The 16099-nt window shown below is 52.5% G+C and overlaps 1 protein-coding gene across 3 annotated transcripts in view; it reads right to left on the bottom strand.

Moving 5' to 3' along the window:
• The window catches only part of CDH23 (cadherin related 23), a 441841-nt gene extending 434809 nt beyond the window's left edge, over nucleotides 1–7032 (bottom strand). For all 3 annotated transcript variants that reach the window (XR_014828081.1, XM_084997262.1, XM_084997263.1), the window contains exon 1: nucleotides 6623–7032. The gene's annotated coding sequence lies outside the window, so the exon portion shown is untranslated. The remainder of the gene's footprint in view (nucleotides 1–6622) is intronic.
• Nucleotides 7033–16099: the final 9067 nt, after the last annotated feature.

Genomic DNA, 16099 nt, shown 5'->3' with positions numbered 1-16099 from the left:
TAGAGTCTGAATCAGAGCTGTAGCCGCTGGCCTACACCACAGCCACAGCAACACCAGATCCAATTTGCATCTGTGAGCAACACCATAGCCCAAGCGACGCCAGATCCTTAACCCACTGAGCAAGGCCAGGGATCAATCCTGCATCCTCATGGATACTAGTCAGATTTGTTTCCCCTAAGCCACAATGGGAACTCCTGGGCTCTGCCTTTGATTGGCTACCACCCAGGCCCACCTCAGCCAGGGAGAGGGTCTGGGACCAGCCCACTCCCCGAATGTGAGCCTCACTGTAACAAGGTGGATCTAGCTAGTCTCTAAGGACCCTGTGAGCCCTTGGCATAGATGTCACAAATTCAAATGGCTAGAAGGGCCGGGATGTAGTACAAATGAGTAAAGTGGGGAAAAATGTGAGACAATAGGGAGTAATGGAGACTGTGGAGAACTGAAGACTACAAGCCACCTAAACCTAAAAGGAGGCCTTCAGGCAAAACTCACGTGGGTGACAGAAGTCAGAGCCAAGTCAGGAGAGTGGTTATGTCTGGTGCAGGAGGGGACCCGAGGGAGCCCACCAAGGCACCAAGAATGCGTCAGACCCAGCTGGGAATATACACATGCATATATCAATGCAAAAACTCACTTAAGATCTGTTTACCTTATTGTATGAAATAATTTTAAATATTATTTTTAAAAGAATTTTTTAAATAAAAATACAAATAAAAGGGACAGCTGAAGCTCAGCCCCAACCAACCCCATGCCCACTGGGAACAAAGACCTAATGTTGCCAGTTCCAGCCAGAGATGCCAGAAATCTAGAGTTTTATCATGAACATGCTGTTTGTTTGTTTGTTTGTTTGTTTGTTTAATGTTGCTAGTAGCTAATACAGAATGAAAAACCGCAACCACATACACACATCTCAGGCAGAATTCAATTCCTAAACTTACAGACTGTCCAGCTCTCCAAATAAGTGGAGGTGTCATCTCTTTGCTGGAATACAACATGCTTGACACACGATTGAATTGAAAGGGATGATAATAAAAGTGACTACATTCGGCATGTGTCCCGTGTACCAGGTCCAGCACAAAAGGCTTTCTGTACAGATTTCTTCTGATGAATGCTGATAACAAGCCTACAGTGTAATTGGACATGATTCCCATTTAACCACTGAGCAAACTAAGGTCTGGGCAAAGTGTCACGGCAGGCAGAGCAAGGCTTCAGCCGGGAACGGGTTTCTGATCATCATCATAACCAACTCTTGCAGGAGGTTTTAGACTAAGCCAAAGAAAGGTAAAAAAAAAAAAAAAAAAAAGAAAAAAAAAAAAGAAAAAAGAAAAATGCAGACGCTAAGCCTGAGCCTGCTGTGTCACACTCTGTGTCACCGCCTGAGCCCCTGAGGCTGAGGACGGACGTCTGAGAGTCCCCGGGTGAGACAGAGGCCCAAGAGCACAATCGCCAAGACCCAAATACACACCCAGCAAGGAGCAGGCGCAGCAGCCCGTCCCGCTCTCTGGGACGGAAGCGGATTAAATTTCACAGTGAAAGACTAGAAAGCTATCTGTATGGGGCTACTTCTTAAATATGCCAAGTTTCTCACTGACACCCTTCTAGTCAATAATGTTCGTAAAAATATGCATTTTCTACCTTATGGGACTCAATAAAGCTATTTTCATATTGAACCAGAATAAATATGGTTCCATTCATCTCCATAAATGCTCTAATTCTTCTGAATTGACTCTTCTGCACAACTGATCACTCACCACTGTTGTGGATATTCAGATCAAGATATGGAAATTTCCAGGACTCCAGAAGCATCCCTCGAGCCCCAGTCATCACACCCTGGAGTGACCATTATTCTGCCTTCGGTCACACAGCTGGGTTTTGCCTACAGTTGTGCCTTTTACTTGGGGCCTGTGCTCCTCCATCCTCCACAGCCCCCACCACACGCTATTGTCTTATATTTGGCGCTGCTTTACTCTTCAGTCAGCCTCCTACCCCTCTGGGCAAGTGAGTTTGAGAACTCTACTCCCAGGGCATTTGCCTAGAGCCCAGAACACACAACAAGCTGGGCATTAGTTGCCCAGTCTTTTTTTTTTTGGGGGGGGTGCTTGTCAAATATGGCTTTTATTACATTGAGGTAATTCCTTCTCTAAGTAATTTGTTGAGTATTTTTTAATGATGGAAGGGGGTTGAATTTTGTCAATGCAGAATTTTCAAGTGATCTTAAGAAAGAGAACAGAGCTGAAGACATCATTTCTTGATATCCAAATACATTACAAAGCCACAGGAATGAAAACATCATGGTACTCACATAAAGGCAGATCTCCAGTAGCTGCCCAGTCGTGAAAGAAACCAACATGACTAGTTAAAACTGGTTATAGGCACACTGAATGCAATAGCCATTTAGTCAACAAAGTGTGATTAGACATCAGTTCCTGAGGATACAAAGAGGAATTAGAGGAGATCCCGTCGTGGCTCAGTGGTTCACGAATCCAACTAGGAACCATGAGGTTGCAGGTTTGATCCCTGGCCTTGCTTAGTGTGTTGAGGATCTGGCGTTGCCATGAGCTGTGGTGTAGGTTGCAGACGCGGCTCGGATCCCGCATTGCCATGGCTGTGGCGTAGGCCGGCGGCTATAGCTCCGATTGGACCCCTAGCCTGGGAACCTCCATGTGCCAAAGGTGCAGCCCTAGAAAAGGCAAAAGAACCCCCCCCCAAAAAAAAAGAGGAATAAGACACACCTTGCACTGAATGAGCTTACTGTCTAGTGAGGAGCCAGACCACTGCAGAGAAGGAAAAAGTTCGATGGCAGGGCAGTGAGGGAGGGAGGCACAGCTGCAGAGGAAACCACACATCCACCCACCCAGGGTCAGTAAAGGCCTGCCTGATGGTGACCCCTAGGCAGCATCAGTATCACCGCACAGGGGAAGGAGGCTGGGCCACAGAAGAGCTTGTATCCATCGCCACCTCTCTTCCCCGGAGGCCATATACTCTCATCCCAAAGTAACCCATCCAGCAGGGTCCAACTCATGAGTGACCTTGCTCACCTATTAATGGACAAACAGGACTGCCTGGGGCCAAGAAAAATGCAAATCGAGACTCAAAATAAAAAGAAATGAATCTTTTTTAAAAATCCAACTATAATTGACTGAAACCAATGTGTTCAAAAGCAATTAATTTTAAAAAACTATCTTTATATTTTAAAACAATGAATTTTTTAAAACCTGAGGGTTCTAGGAGTTCCTTGGTGGCTCAGAGGGTTAAGGATCTGGCATTGTCACTGCTGTGGCTTGGGTCACTGACGTGGCTCGGGTTCGATCTCTGGCCTGGGAACTTCTGTATGCCACCAGTGCAGCCAAAAAATAACAAAAATAAAACCTAAGGATTCTAGAAAACAATAAGCCTTTTACTGATCTAGTTGTTTTTGAACTCACTGATGAAGGACTCTTTCACCTAAGCATCACTGAGAGGCCCATGACCATGCTGACCCATGTCCTCTCACAGCTCCCTCCTGCCACTCTGCCCCCTGGCAAAGAGGCCAGCACAGAGGAAGGACAGTCTCCTTTTGGCAGGGCCGGGATGCATAAGTCATGCCATGACCTTTCACCTGCGATACTGTTGGCCTCACCAAGCCTCTGATCCAAATTCCTCTGAAATCCTTCAGATCCTCATTCTGAGGCCAGCCCTGATGGCTTCAGGGACATCATTATTCCTCGAGAAGGCCAGGGAGGTGACTTGCTACCATGCCTTGACATCATCCTTATATCTAGGGACTAGGGACCTCCTATGGCACCAGGGTGGCAGAAATAGGATGTCCTGCCTGGGCTGGGGCAGGGGGGAATGGGTAAGAATGGGGCTTGGTAGGTATTCTCTCCACTGCAGGCTGCCCCAAATGAGCATTTCTGCAGCTTCCTCTGCATAAGTCCTGTGGCCTGGAGAGGTATGATCAGTGGTTCATTCCACCCATCAGGGAGGGACAGATGAAGTGGAGGACAGTTACTTCATTCTTTCCCCTAAGGGGCAGCCTCTACCCAGCCCCAGGCCTCCTAGAGGCAGAACAGCTTATCCAGCTTGCAGAAATCCTGCCCCCTCTGCCCACTTCCTACTGGCCCATATGCAGCACACATGGCAATGTTTTAATTGCACAGAAAGCTGAGCTGCTACTCGAATCTGTCTAAATATCCCCCAAAGAAAGATGCCCAGTGGGTACCCCCAAGGGGCCAGCAATGGGCTGATGATCCAACCCTATCATAAATGTCCTGGAAAAGAAATTCCAGTCTCATTCTCAAACCTATGTTCTTATCTGGGCACTCTTTCTGTACCAAGAGGCTATGAGGTGCTCCTTCCCAAGTAGGTACCGTGGACCAGGGCTTCTCCAACTTCACTGAACAAACAAATCGCTCAAGGATCTTGTCCAATACAGGTTCAGATTCAAAAGGTGGGGTGGGGGGGTGCAAGACTCTGCCTCTCTAACAAGCTCCCAGGTGACGCAGATGCTGCATGTTTACAGGCTACCCTCAGAGTAGCAAGGCTACTAGACATTCACCTCCTACAAGCATGTGCATTTTATTTATTTATTTTTTATTTATTTTTTTTTTTTGGCCGCCCCGTGACATATGGAGTTTCCAGGCAAGGGATTAGATCCCAGCCACACTTGCAACGTATGCCGCAGCTGCGGCAACGCTGGATCCTTAACCCACTGCACTGGACCAGGAATCAAACCTGCATTCCAGGACTCCAGAGACACTGTCAATCAATCCCATTGTGCCACAGCAGGAACCCCAATACATGCATTTTAAATTAGGGCTCCAGAAAGTTGCCCTTTAAAATAGTAAGCCCAAAGAAATGAATCTCTAATGGTGAAATTGCAGGTAAGGTCACTTATCGGATGGGAGAGCTATGTGGGAGGCAACCAGAACCATCCGCCATCATAACTCTCAAATAAAGCCCTTTGGTAAGCAGATGGGGTGGGGGGGACAGGAAGGCGGAGATAGACATGTGTATGGGGGCCTAGCCCAGGATGTCAGCTCTGGGCCTCCCACACCCTTGCAGGACTCCACCGCCCACAGCAGAGCCTCCCGGTTCACACCAGTCACTTCTGTAGTACCACCTTTCCAGCTCACTGGATACTCTCCCTATCTGCCACTCTGCCTTCCCACCAACCCAGACAGCACCAAGCACCCCAATTCCCCCAGCTAAGGGGTTTCTTCCCAGCCCCTCCACAGCAGAGTGACATTTGGTCCCCTACCCTCACAGGTGCTGACCACCCTCATAGGTCTGACCGCAGTGCACCTACCCTTGCACCATGAACCAAATGTTAACTCCAAGCCAGCTCTCCCGGACCACCGGCTGACTCATCAGCACCTCTCACCTGGCCCCAGACAGGGTCTTGAAGCCCACCCCACTCCATGCAGCCTAATTCTCCCCAGGCAAGAGTCTGACTCCACCCAACACACACACACACACACACACACACACACACACACACACACACACACACACACACACTCCTCCTGTGCCTCTCCAGCTTATTTCAAAATCCAGATTGGGGTGGGGGTACTTGCTAAAAGGCTGAAAGGTAAGGGTCAATGACCTATCTGGTCTGAGAGGGCAAAGTATTATGAAAAAGAGGCAAGCGCTGCTTTCTGAATTACTGGGGAGGGTGGGGTTTGCTACTACCCAGGAAATGTTAATTTGCCTCTTAGAGGGCCACCGGGCTGGGGGCTGGGGTCGCGGTGGGGCGGTGGCCGACGGCGAGGGCACAGGATCTCGGGCCCAGGCGCGGAGGCAGCTGCTCTAGGTGACGGCTCGGGAAAGCCAGGCTTTGAGTGCCCAGCAGCTGGTGCCGCCACCACCTTGGAACGCGCGCGGGCTCTGCACGCGTCCCGGGTTGACCTGCAGGGGAGACGAGGGGCTGCGCTTCTAGGCGCTGGCTCCTGGTAACAACTAGCAGGGCGGCCTGGGGACTGGGGAGGCAAAGCGCGAGCCGCACAAGGCTCCCTGCCCCGCGAGGGGCGCATCTTCTCACAGCCAGACCAGAGTGGGGAGGTTGCAGGAGTCCTCGGGGGTCTCGCGCGGGCACTGCGAAATGATGAGGGGTGGGAAGAGCTACGTGCCTTTAGGTCCCTCCAATGCCATGCCTACGCCGCGGTGGGTGGGGGTGCGTCCTACCCCATCTCCACTGTCCAAATGGGGACCCGGAGCGCAGAAGACGGGGTTGGATCCCAACGCCCTCTTTGCCCCCAAAATTCTCCCCACCCCAGACCCTCTCTGAGGCGCAGAGAGCAATGCGCCGGAATGTTCGCGGGTCCAGAAACCCGGGTGGGGAGAGGAGTGCCTTTCCTCCCAAGGCTAACGCGGAGGGAATTCGAGTTCCCGGGAATCAAAGTTGCCGCGCGTCCGGCCGCGGCTCGGAGCGGGACGCGGGATGCTGGCTGGGGGCCCGGGATGGAAGGAGGCCCCAGGCGCCCGCCGCGGGCGATGGCCGCACCAAGAACAAGTGGTTCAGCGGCTGTGGTCGCGACCCCACGGCTTCAACTTTACCAACGCGTGGCTGGGGAACCGCGCCGAGAAGGCGAGGGAAGCGGCGAGGGAAGCGGGGAGGGAAGGGGCGGTGCGCAGCTCTTGATACCGTGTGCGTGTGCCGAGCGGCGCCGCGCCTTGGGCTCTGCTCTCCTCCGGATCGGCCCCCGCAGGCCGCCTGCTCGGGTGCTGGCCACCACCGCGTCTCGCAGCCTGCGCGGTGGCTCATCCGCGGCGCGCCGGCCGCTCCGGGGTCCCTTCGGGCGGTCCGCTAGCTGTTGGCCGCTTGCAAACAGCAACTTCAGGCGCGCCGCGGGCTCGGACTAGGCGCGCCCCAATCGTCCCGAAGCTCTGCACCTCCGCGCTCCATGTCGAGGGTCGGGCCGTCCCGCCCCGCCCGGCTCAGGGCCCGGCCGCTGTGGGACGCGTCTTCTCACCTAGCATCCCGCCCGCAGCCCGCGCCCCTCGCTCCTGAGCCGCTACCGCCGACGCCGGCGCTCAAGTCCGCGATCAACTTTCCCTCGCTTCCTCCGCCCTGCTCGGCCCCCGCCACCCAGACCCCGCCTCCTGACGCTCCCTCCCTCACCTCCCGCCTCGCCCAGCCCCCGCCCTCCCGGCCGCGCCCCGCCGCTCACCCTCCCTCCACCTGGGGCCGCCAGGATCCCTGCACCCCCTACCCCCGGCCCTACTTGGACCCCCGGCCCCACTTGGACCCCCGGGAGCGGCGCGAAGCCCTGCCAGGCGCTCAGGGCATGAATATTTTAGTGTTGGTGAAGCTGCCCTCTGCCGATGTCATGGCACCGGCTGCTGTGGCAACTCGACGAATCCCCCAAAGGGCAAGGAGGAAGCCCAAGGAAGGGGCCCCAGGTGCGTGCTGGAACCTTGCCCCGCAGGGCCGCCCGCTGTCCCGCAGAGGGGTGGGGGCCTGGCCGGCCTCCCGCTGGTCCCGAGCCTCCAGCCGACGAGGGAAACGCTCTCGGGAAGCCTGAACGAGTGAGCGGGCACACGGCCTAGGTGAGCCTGCGCCATCTATTGGCTTTAAGCGCCCCCTCTCTGCTCCCAGAGTCGCTGAGCGCTGAGGGGGTCTTAGTCCACCTAGTGCTTGGGGCCACTTAGCCGCGCTTGGCTCAACCAGCTGCCTTTGCCCATCCAACTCACACACTCCTCTCTGCGCCCGCTCCATCAATCGAGCTCAGAATGCCCCCAACTGCTTACAGTCTTCCTGGATTGGAAGAGACCCTTGATGTCCCCTGAGCACCCGGACGCATGCAGGAGACCCTTGCACTGCACGCCTCCCAGCTTCTTTTTCACGTCTGTGGGGAAGAAGACCTCATGACTTTTCCAGACAGCTAGAGTCCCTATTTGCACCGTTGAAGAGGCTCACTGCCTGACCTTGATCTCTACTTCCCCTGCCTAAACATTCTGAATTCTTTAAACCATTTCTCCTATGATAGGATGTCTGGACCTGTCACTATTGCCCTCAGCATCTTGACAATAGTGCCCGGAGCCAGGTTCTACCCTCAATTCATTCTATCCTTAGCATAGCCTTTCTGGTTGCTCCTGTCATTAGCCTGGTTTTGCCATAATAACATGAGCCTTAGGGAGGTGAGTGAGTTACCTTGTGGTGGAGTCAGGTATTGGACCTAGTATCTGCCTGATTCCAAGGCTCCTGTTCTTTACCATTCATTCATTATTGCTCCTATGTGCTAGAATGGAAATGGGTTCCAGGAATATGATGAAGAAAAAAATAGGCTTGGTGCTTGTGCTTTGTGGAGCTCCTCTAATGAAGAAAACAGCCAGTCAATGGAACACAAAAACAGGTAAAATTACAGACAGAATCAGTGCGAGGAAGAGAAATGCTTTAATGGCTCCTGGTCTAGGAGATCAGGGAAAACCTCTTGGAGGAGATAACACTGAGCTGAGAACTGAAGGATAAGCCAATGAAGAGAGAGTGTGTGGATTTTAAGCAGGAGAAACAGCATGTGCAAAGGCCCTGTGGTGGGAAGGAAATGGCTTACATAAGGACATGAAGGAGGGCCAGAGAGGCCTGAGCACTGAAAAGGGAGGGAAGGATAGTGAGCATAAAGTCACAGTGGGAGCAGAGGCCAGACTGTGCAGGGTGTGTAGGTCTTAATCAGGGTTTGATCTCTATCCCAGGAGTGGAGGCTTTGAAGCAGACGGTTGGGATGGAGGTTGAGGGGTGGGAGTGTCATGATCTGAGTTGTAGTTGGAAAAATGGTGAGGAGGTCATAGATGAGAAAAGCATTTCTTCAATTAAAAATACTGACTTCTCACCTACTGTGTGCTAGGAACTTCTCAGTTTGCTAGTAGCAAACTGCAACTTCCAGGTCAAATCCATCTGTCCCCTCATTTTTGTAAACACAGTTTCTGTGGACCACAGACATGCCTATCCTGTTATGGCTCCGCTACAACTGCAGAGTTAAGGGGTTGCAACAGAGACTCCATGGCCCGCAAAACCTAAAATATTTACTCTGGCCATTTACAGAAAAAGTTGCTGACCACGTGAATCTTCTTGACATGTGGGATACATCAGTGAACAAAACACACACGCAAGTGTGAGCACACAAACCCCTGCCCTCTTAGAGCTCACACCTCTGTGGGCTATTGCAGCTGTCCTGGTGTCAGAGTCCTGGGCCAGGATGGTAGTGTAGAAGGGAGTGGGATTCAAGAGGTTAAAAATCTACAGGACTTAGAGTTCCCATTGTGGCTCAGGGGAAACGAATCTGACTAGCCTCCATGAGGATGCAGGTTCAATCCCTGGCCTCACTCAGTGGGTTACGGATCCGGCGTTGCCATGAGCTGTGGTGTAAGTTGCAGATTCGGCTCGGATCTGGCATTGCTGTGGCTGTGGTGTAGGCCAGCAGCTGCATTTCCAATTAGACCCCTAGCCCGGGAATCTCCATATGCCTCAGGTGCAGCCCTAAAAAGACAAAAAGAAAAAAATTCTACAGGACTAGGAGAGGGAGTGACTAAGGGGTGAGGTAGAGAGAAGTGTCAAGGAGACTCCCAGGTTTTCTGGCTTGTGACAATAGATGGAGAGGGTGCTGGTCCCTGAGCTGGGGGGCAAGGGAGGGGACCACCATGGGGAGAGGGGCAAGCACACCCCTGGGATGTGTCAAAGGTGAGAGACCAGTGTGATGACTGGGTGCAGATGGCAAGTAGGCCATTGGACACATGAGTCCAGGTCTTGAGGACAAAGGGCAGAGCTGGAGGTGTGGCCTGACAGGTCTCAGGGAGTCACAGTTTGACCCAGGGTGACGGAGCCAGGAGTTGGGAGGTCTGGGTTCTGAATATCAGACTGCTCTCCAGCTGAATGGTTTTGGATTAGTCATGACCTCTCTTGGCCTCCTGTTCCTCATTCATAAAATGCAACAACTAGAAGTCTTCTTGAAAGCTTCTCCCATCCTAAACCTTTCTTTCTTTCTAGTTGGCCACCTTCTCTCTTAAACTGTGACTGCCCAGGCTGTCCGCAGTCATTAGACACATGAACAAAACAGCGCTGAATTCAGGGAGACCATCACCTCCTCTAGCAATGGCACCATACATCTGTTCATAGAAACTCTCAGGCAGCCACTTATATTCTGCAAGCATCTGTCAAGTACCCCCCCGTGCCAAGCACCATGCTAGGAACTGGGGTGTCTATCCAAGAGCTACCAGCCCACAGAGTTGCTCTGAGTGTGTAGCAGGTGATTCAAAGTAAATTTGGTCACACAGTGATGGAAGAGCTGAAAATTCTAACAGGGGCTGGAGTGGTAACCCAGAGTTCAGCAGCATTAGAAAGTTGCTGCACCCCAGGCTGGAGGGATGAGGGGAGGAAGCAGAGTTACCAGGATCATGGTCATGCAGCAGAAGATGGAACCACCATGGACCTGGCTGGTGGGAAACAGGGATACAGCTACTGCCAGAGACACTGCCTAAGGCCAAGTGTAGAGGAGACACCCTGTCTTCTCCCTTCCCCCAGACCTCTGGCCTCCCCCAGAGCATCCCTTTGGCTCATCCCAGCCAGGAGCTGCAGACCCAGGTGGGAGCTGATGTGATTCAAAGCAGACAGAGGAGTACAGGGAATGGATCCGAGGGTAACAAGCCAGCACTGCACACTGGGGACAGAGACGCAAATAACATGCAGCCCTAGCTTTGAGGCGCTCCTGGGCCAAGACAGAGGCAGACATGTAAATCAAGTGGAGTCTGGCAAGTTAAGTGTAGTGAAGCAGAGAAGTGGCCCAAGGAGGGTGGGGTGATGGACTCTTAAGAAAATTGATTGAGAACTATGTCTAGATACTCATGTCGCAACAGAAGAAAGGGTGGGGGAAAAAACTGTAACTGCAATGTATACATCTAAGGATGACCTGACCCCCTTGCTGTACAGTGGGAAAAAAAAATAAAAATAAAAATAAAAAATAAAAAAATAAAAAAATAAAAAAAAAAGAAAATTGAGTCCAGAAGGACTGCCCGGAGGATCAGGAGTTCAACAGGCAGCAAAAGCAGAGAAGCATCCCAGATGGAGGGAACAGTATGAGCAAAGGCCCGGGGGCCTGCCTATGGATACTCCGCGTGGGCGTTTTCGGACCCTGGTGAATAGCAGTCTTGCTATTCTACATGTGAAGCAGCCAAAGGTAGGATGGCAGAGTTGGCAGGAGGCTCAGAACTGGGAAAAAGAACTAGCACATTCTCATCTCCAGAGCATTAATCCCTGGGAATTCTAGACTTTCTCCCTGGCCCTCAAACCATTTCAGGGTTGTCCACCAACTGCTCAGAGTTCTCTCCAACTGCCAAACCTCTCCGCCAAACCTTTGGAGCATCTCCTACCACTTTACATGGTTTTAGACAAGTCTTTCCGCCTCTCTGAGATTTGATCTCCACTTGTCCACTGAGATCATGACACCTGCCAGCCTTCCTCCTGGGACCATGTGAGAGCATTTTGACAACTGTAAAGAACCATAGAGATGCTATCGCCCAGGACCCAGCATCAGGCAAACCCCTCCTACTGAAGGAGCTCCCCACTAAGGAAGGAACGGACAGGACCAGGCCCTGTTTCCACTGTAACAACTGGAAGAGAAGGTTTTCCATTGTCCTGCCTCCTGGCCACAGGGCACAGCACATAGTCCAGGCCAGCCAGTTAGAAGCGCCACTCTCAACTTGGACCCTTGAAGAGAATCACAAAATTTAGAAATAGTTTATAATGGTTTAGAAATTATGGAAAGTACCAAACCCTGACTGACAGCACTTGAAGCCTGACCTGGGCTGTGTTCTCAGCTGCATTCTTGGCCACCCACCTCTTTTGGTTCCTGCTTTCTGGGCCTTGTTCTCCAGCCTCTAGCTGATTCTGCAAGCACCCCTACCCCTACCCCCTTTTAACTAGTAAATTCATCTTCTGCCAATTGTCCAGAGTTCATTTCCATTGCTGGCAACCATGAGAACCCTGCCTGCTATGGACCACATGAGGATTCTCCTGTCAGTTGTAGGGGATTAAAGAACATGGGGTCAGCATTGCCAGAGTACCTCCAACTCCCTTTCCAAAACTTAAGAAAGAAAGGAGGAGGAAAGGGAGGGAGAGAAGGGAGGGAAGGAGGAGGAAAGGAGGGAGGGAGGAAGGACAAGAAAAAATTCATATACTGGCTCCTTCCACATCCAGATGACTTTGTCCAGGGGTTTCCTGAAGTGGCCACATCTCAGTAGGGGGCTCAAGTTTGTCTTTAGCTCAGAGACACAGACTTTAGGGTCCTCAAAGGCAGGGACCATGTCTTTGTTCACTCATCTAGAGAGCTTTCCTGGAGGGTCCACAGTGTGCCAGGCTCTGGACTGGGTGCTGAGAACACAGAGAAACACATGAAGTTTTTCTGGTCCTCAGAGAAGTAACAGTTCAGGTGGAGTGACAGATACAGAAACAAACTGTTGGGAGGCATAAGGCAATGCCATTCTTGAGGCCAGGACCAGGTCCAGCAGTGACAGTGGGATTGCCGCCCCCCCCCACTGCAGTTAGTCCACCATCACCCAGGAGACTCAAGGAAGATTTCCAAGAGCAGAACCCACGTAAGCAGAGCCTTCGAAGATGCATGTGCCTGGCCAGATGAGACCAGTAAGGGCATCTGGGGTAGAGGGGCCGTGTGTGTGCGCGCACGTGCGTGCACAAAGTCACAGGGGGCATCAAATCATCTGCAGAGTTCAGGTAATGGGGCAATAGGGCTGGACCAAGGCATGCTGGGCAGAGGTAAGAGAGGAGTCTCAGGAGAGGAGCAATGGCTGGACCAAGAAGGGCCTGGTATGCCATGATGGAGCCATTCAGCAAGGGATGCTGGAGGCAGAGGGGACAGACCTGGAAGTGAAGATGCCCAGTAACAGGGAAAAGGCATGATGGGCTAAAGGATGGAGAGGAAGAGTCTGCACTGGTAGAGACTCCACATTGGCCCTGGGCTGGCCTCTTGGAGGAATGGGCACCTCCCCATCCCTGTCCCTGCAGCCCTTAAACAGCAAATAATCTTCTGGCCCACTGGCACTCTGAGAAAGCAAAGGAGGAAAAGAAGGCAAGGGAGTCCAGATCTTTCGTGTTAAATCTGTCCAGCCTATTCAACCACCTGGCACTGACTGGCTTCCCCTTTGGCCCCCCAGCCCACCCCTGGAGAGTTTTCCCGGCTGGAAAGAAGGTGTAATGCAAGGCTCGGGAGACTAGCATTTCGTGGCTCTGGGTCTGCACCGACTCGTCTGGCCTCGGTTTCCTCGGCTGTAAATGGGCACCACAGTCCCTGGCCTCCCCGAACACCTCCCAAGGTTGCCATTCAGGTTGAAAGAGAAAAACACGCACTCAAGTGCTTTAGAAACTGAAAACAAAACAGCGCTCCCATACCAGTCTCTCCGCCCCGTGAGGGGCGATTATTATTTTTAACGCGCATAAACGCCCCTCCGCTGGGCGCTCTCTGTCACAGCTTGGCTGTCCCCCCTCCCCGCCAAGCGCTCAGCCTCCGCCCCGCTATTCCCAGCCCCAGCCGCTGCCGCTGCTGCTGCCGGGCTGTCTGTCGCTTCCTGTCTGCGTCCGGGCCTCGCGCCCTCTCCCGGGGCAGCGCCTGCCACCATGCCTGCCACCATAAACCAAGCCTGTGTGCTCCTGAGTTTAGTTTGTGGGCCCTTGGAGCCTGGCACAGCTGTGGCGGCTCGACGCAGCTTGTGAGTGAGCGAGGCTGGAAGGCGAACAAGGTGGGCTGCCCCCCACCCCCATCTCCAGAGTCGAGGGCGCCCTGGGACCTCCTGAGGGCCTGGCCTCCCGCACACTCCGCCCCGCCCTCCGGAGACGCCTCCCCCTCCCCCACATGGCCCGAGGAGCCAGGCTCCTTCCCTCACGTTCCTGCCCGCTCCCTGCTCCCCTCTCCCATCATTTATTTATAAGGGATTCACAGCAAAATGAATGACAAAAAGTTAGGAGCTAATTAAAGCTGGCACAGATTGGCACATGGGGGCATGAATTATGCATCGGAGCAGAATGGCACTCGGTGGTAAGGACTGGCACGGTGTGCTCTGGGCACTGGTAGGAGGCGGGCCTGGGGCTCCCTGCTCTGCCAGGATCCCCCACCCTGCTCCTCGGAAGGGCCCTCCATATAGGGCCCTCTGATTTTCTCTAGGGGTAGCTGGAGCCTGGTCTGCACACCACCACCACCACCACCACCACCACCACCACCACCACCACCACCACCACCAGGGGCGATTTCTCTCCGCACAGCCCAGCATGTCCTGGCTGTGAGTAGTGTCAACACGATAATCAGAGGCTGGACTCAGCCCACAGAAGCAGGTCCCTGGTTGCCCAGGCATGTGCTGGCTGCAGCCTCCACACAAAATGGACCAGACCGGGCCTGCTTCTGAAAGAGTGGGGGCGGCAGAGAAGGCTTGAGATCCAGCCAGCTAACACTGTCATGAGCACATCCGAGCTGGAAGGCACCTTTCAAGACCAGGCAAGGCATAGCTCAAGGTTCAAGGTACCTTCACAGATGGAACCTGAGGGGAGAAGGGCAGACTCTCTACAGAGCTACACAGAAAGTCAAAATAAAAGTGATGATGTTGATGATGATAATGATAATAATAATGATGATATTAGCATTCAATTAAAATGGATCTTGTGCCAGACACTGTTCCAAGTGCTTTGCATGGATTATCTCACTCGATTCTCACCTAAGACCCTCTAATGATCCAGTCTCACAGATGAGGAAACTAAGGCAGCACAGAACTGTAAAAGCAGCTTGCCCAAGGTCACTGGGGGCAAAGTCAGAATTCATCTAAACCCAGGCAGTCAGATCCCAAGCCCTGTCCAAAGCCTGGGCAGGGGTTCTCAACCCTGGCTACACCAGAGGAGCTCTTGGGAGGAGGGCCAGGGACATAAAAATAGGATCAGAGAATTGGATTTGATTGCTCTGGGCTGACATGGGCACAGGGTGTTTTTGAAAGCTCCCTGGGTGATGTTAATGTGCAGAGGAAAACCACTGGCCTTGGTGGGAGGGGGATGGATATGGACCCCCAAAGTCACAGATGTGAGTTCTTGCTCGGCCACTATTGCCTGTGAATTTGAGCATATGGTTCAACCTTGTTTCCTCACCTGTCAAATGGAGTTAGTGGTAGCTTGGGCTCAGGAATTGGGTGGTTTGGGTTTAGTCTGAATCCTGGCTCTGTTTCTCGGGCAGGTTATCTGACTTCTCCTAGCCTCAGTTCGCTCATCTATAAAATGGAAATGATGCTAGTGAGGATTGAATGAGTTGATGAATATAAAACGGTACCAGGATCCATGGTCCCTAGCTGCCCTGGGAATGGGGAACTTCACCCCTCCTGGCCCACAGGGCTGGGGCCAGGATCAAAAGAGGACTCACATAACTCAGAGAGGCTGTGTGCACTGCGGGATGGCCAGAAAAGACTAGATCTCCTGGCTGCCCTGCCCTGACTTTCCTTCCCTCCCTTCCTTCCTTCCTTTCTTTTCTTTCCTCCCTTCCTTCCTTCTTTCCTTCCTTCCTTCCTTCATCTTTTTAAGGCCACACCTGCAGCATATGGAGGTTCCCAGGCTAGGGGTCAAATTGGAGCTACAGCTGCCAGCCTACACCACAGCCACAGCAATAGGGGATCTGAGCCATGTCTGTGACCTACACCACAGCTCATGGCAGCACCAGATCCTTAACTCACTGAACAAGGCCGGGGATCGAACCCACATCCTCATGGATACTAGTCGGATTCGTTACCGCTGGGCCATGCTGGGAACTCCAGACTTTCCTTTTCTTTATACACAGGCCACAGGAATATATTATCAGACCACATGGATAAGCCCTTGCCCTCAATTTGGTGTGTATCCTTCCAAGTCATGTTGTGTGTCCATATGGAAATATATAGTCTGGGGCTGGGGGCATCTATCATAGAACGCTTCTCTGCTTTTGAATGTTAAACCATATGAATGGTTCAAATATAAAAATAATTATAAAGGGGATGCTTCAGGCAGAAGGAAAGTGGTCCCAGATGGAAGCTTGGGGATTCAGGAAGGAAAGAAGGGCAATAGAAAGGGAAATATGGATAAATACAAATGAATCTTGGTTGTGTAAAACAA

The sequence above is a fragment of the Sus scrofa genome, chromosome 14 (assembly GCF_054392235.1).
Source record: "Sus scrofa isolate SSC_HxYL_T2T_F1_AM1 chromosome 14, Sscrofa_HxYL_maternal_Yorkshire_Landrace_v2.0, whole genome shotgun sequence".
NCBI classification, from domain to species: domain Eukaryota; kingdom Metazoa; phylum Chordata; class Mammalia; order Artiodactyla; family Suidae; genus Sus; species Sus scrofa.
This window is presented reverse-complemented; position numbering and strand designations above follow the sequence as displayed.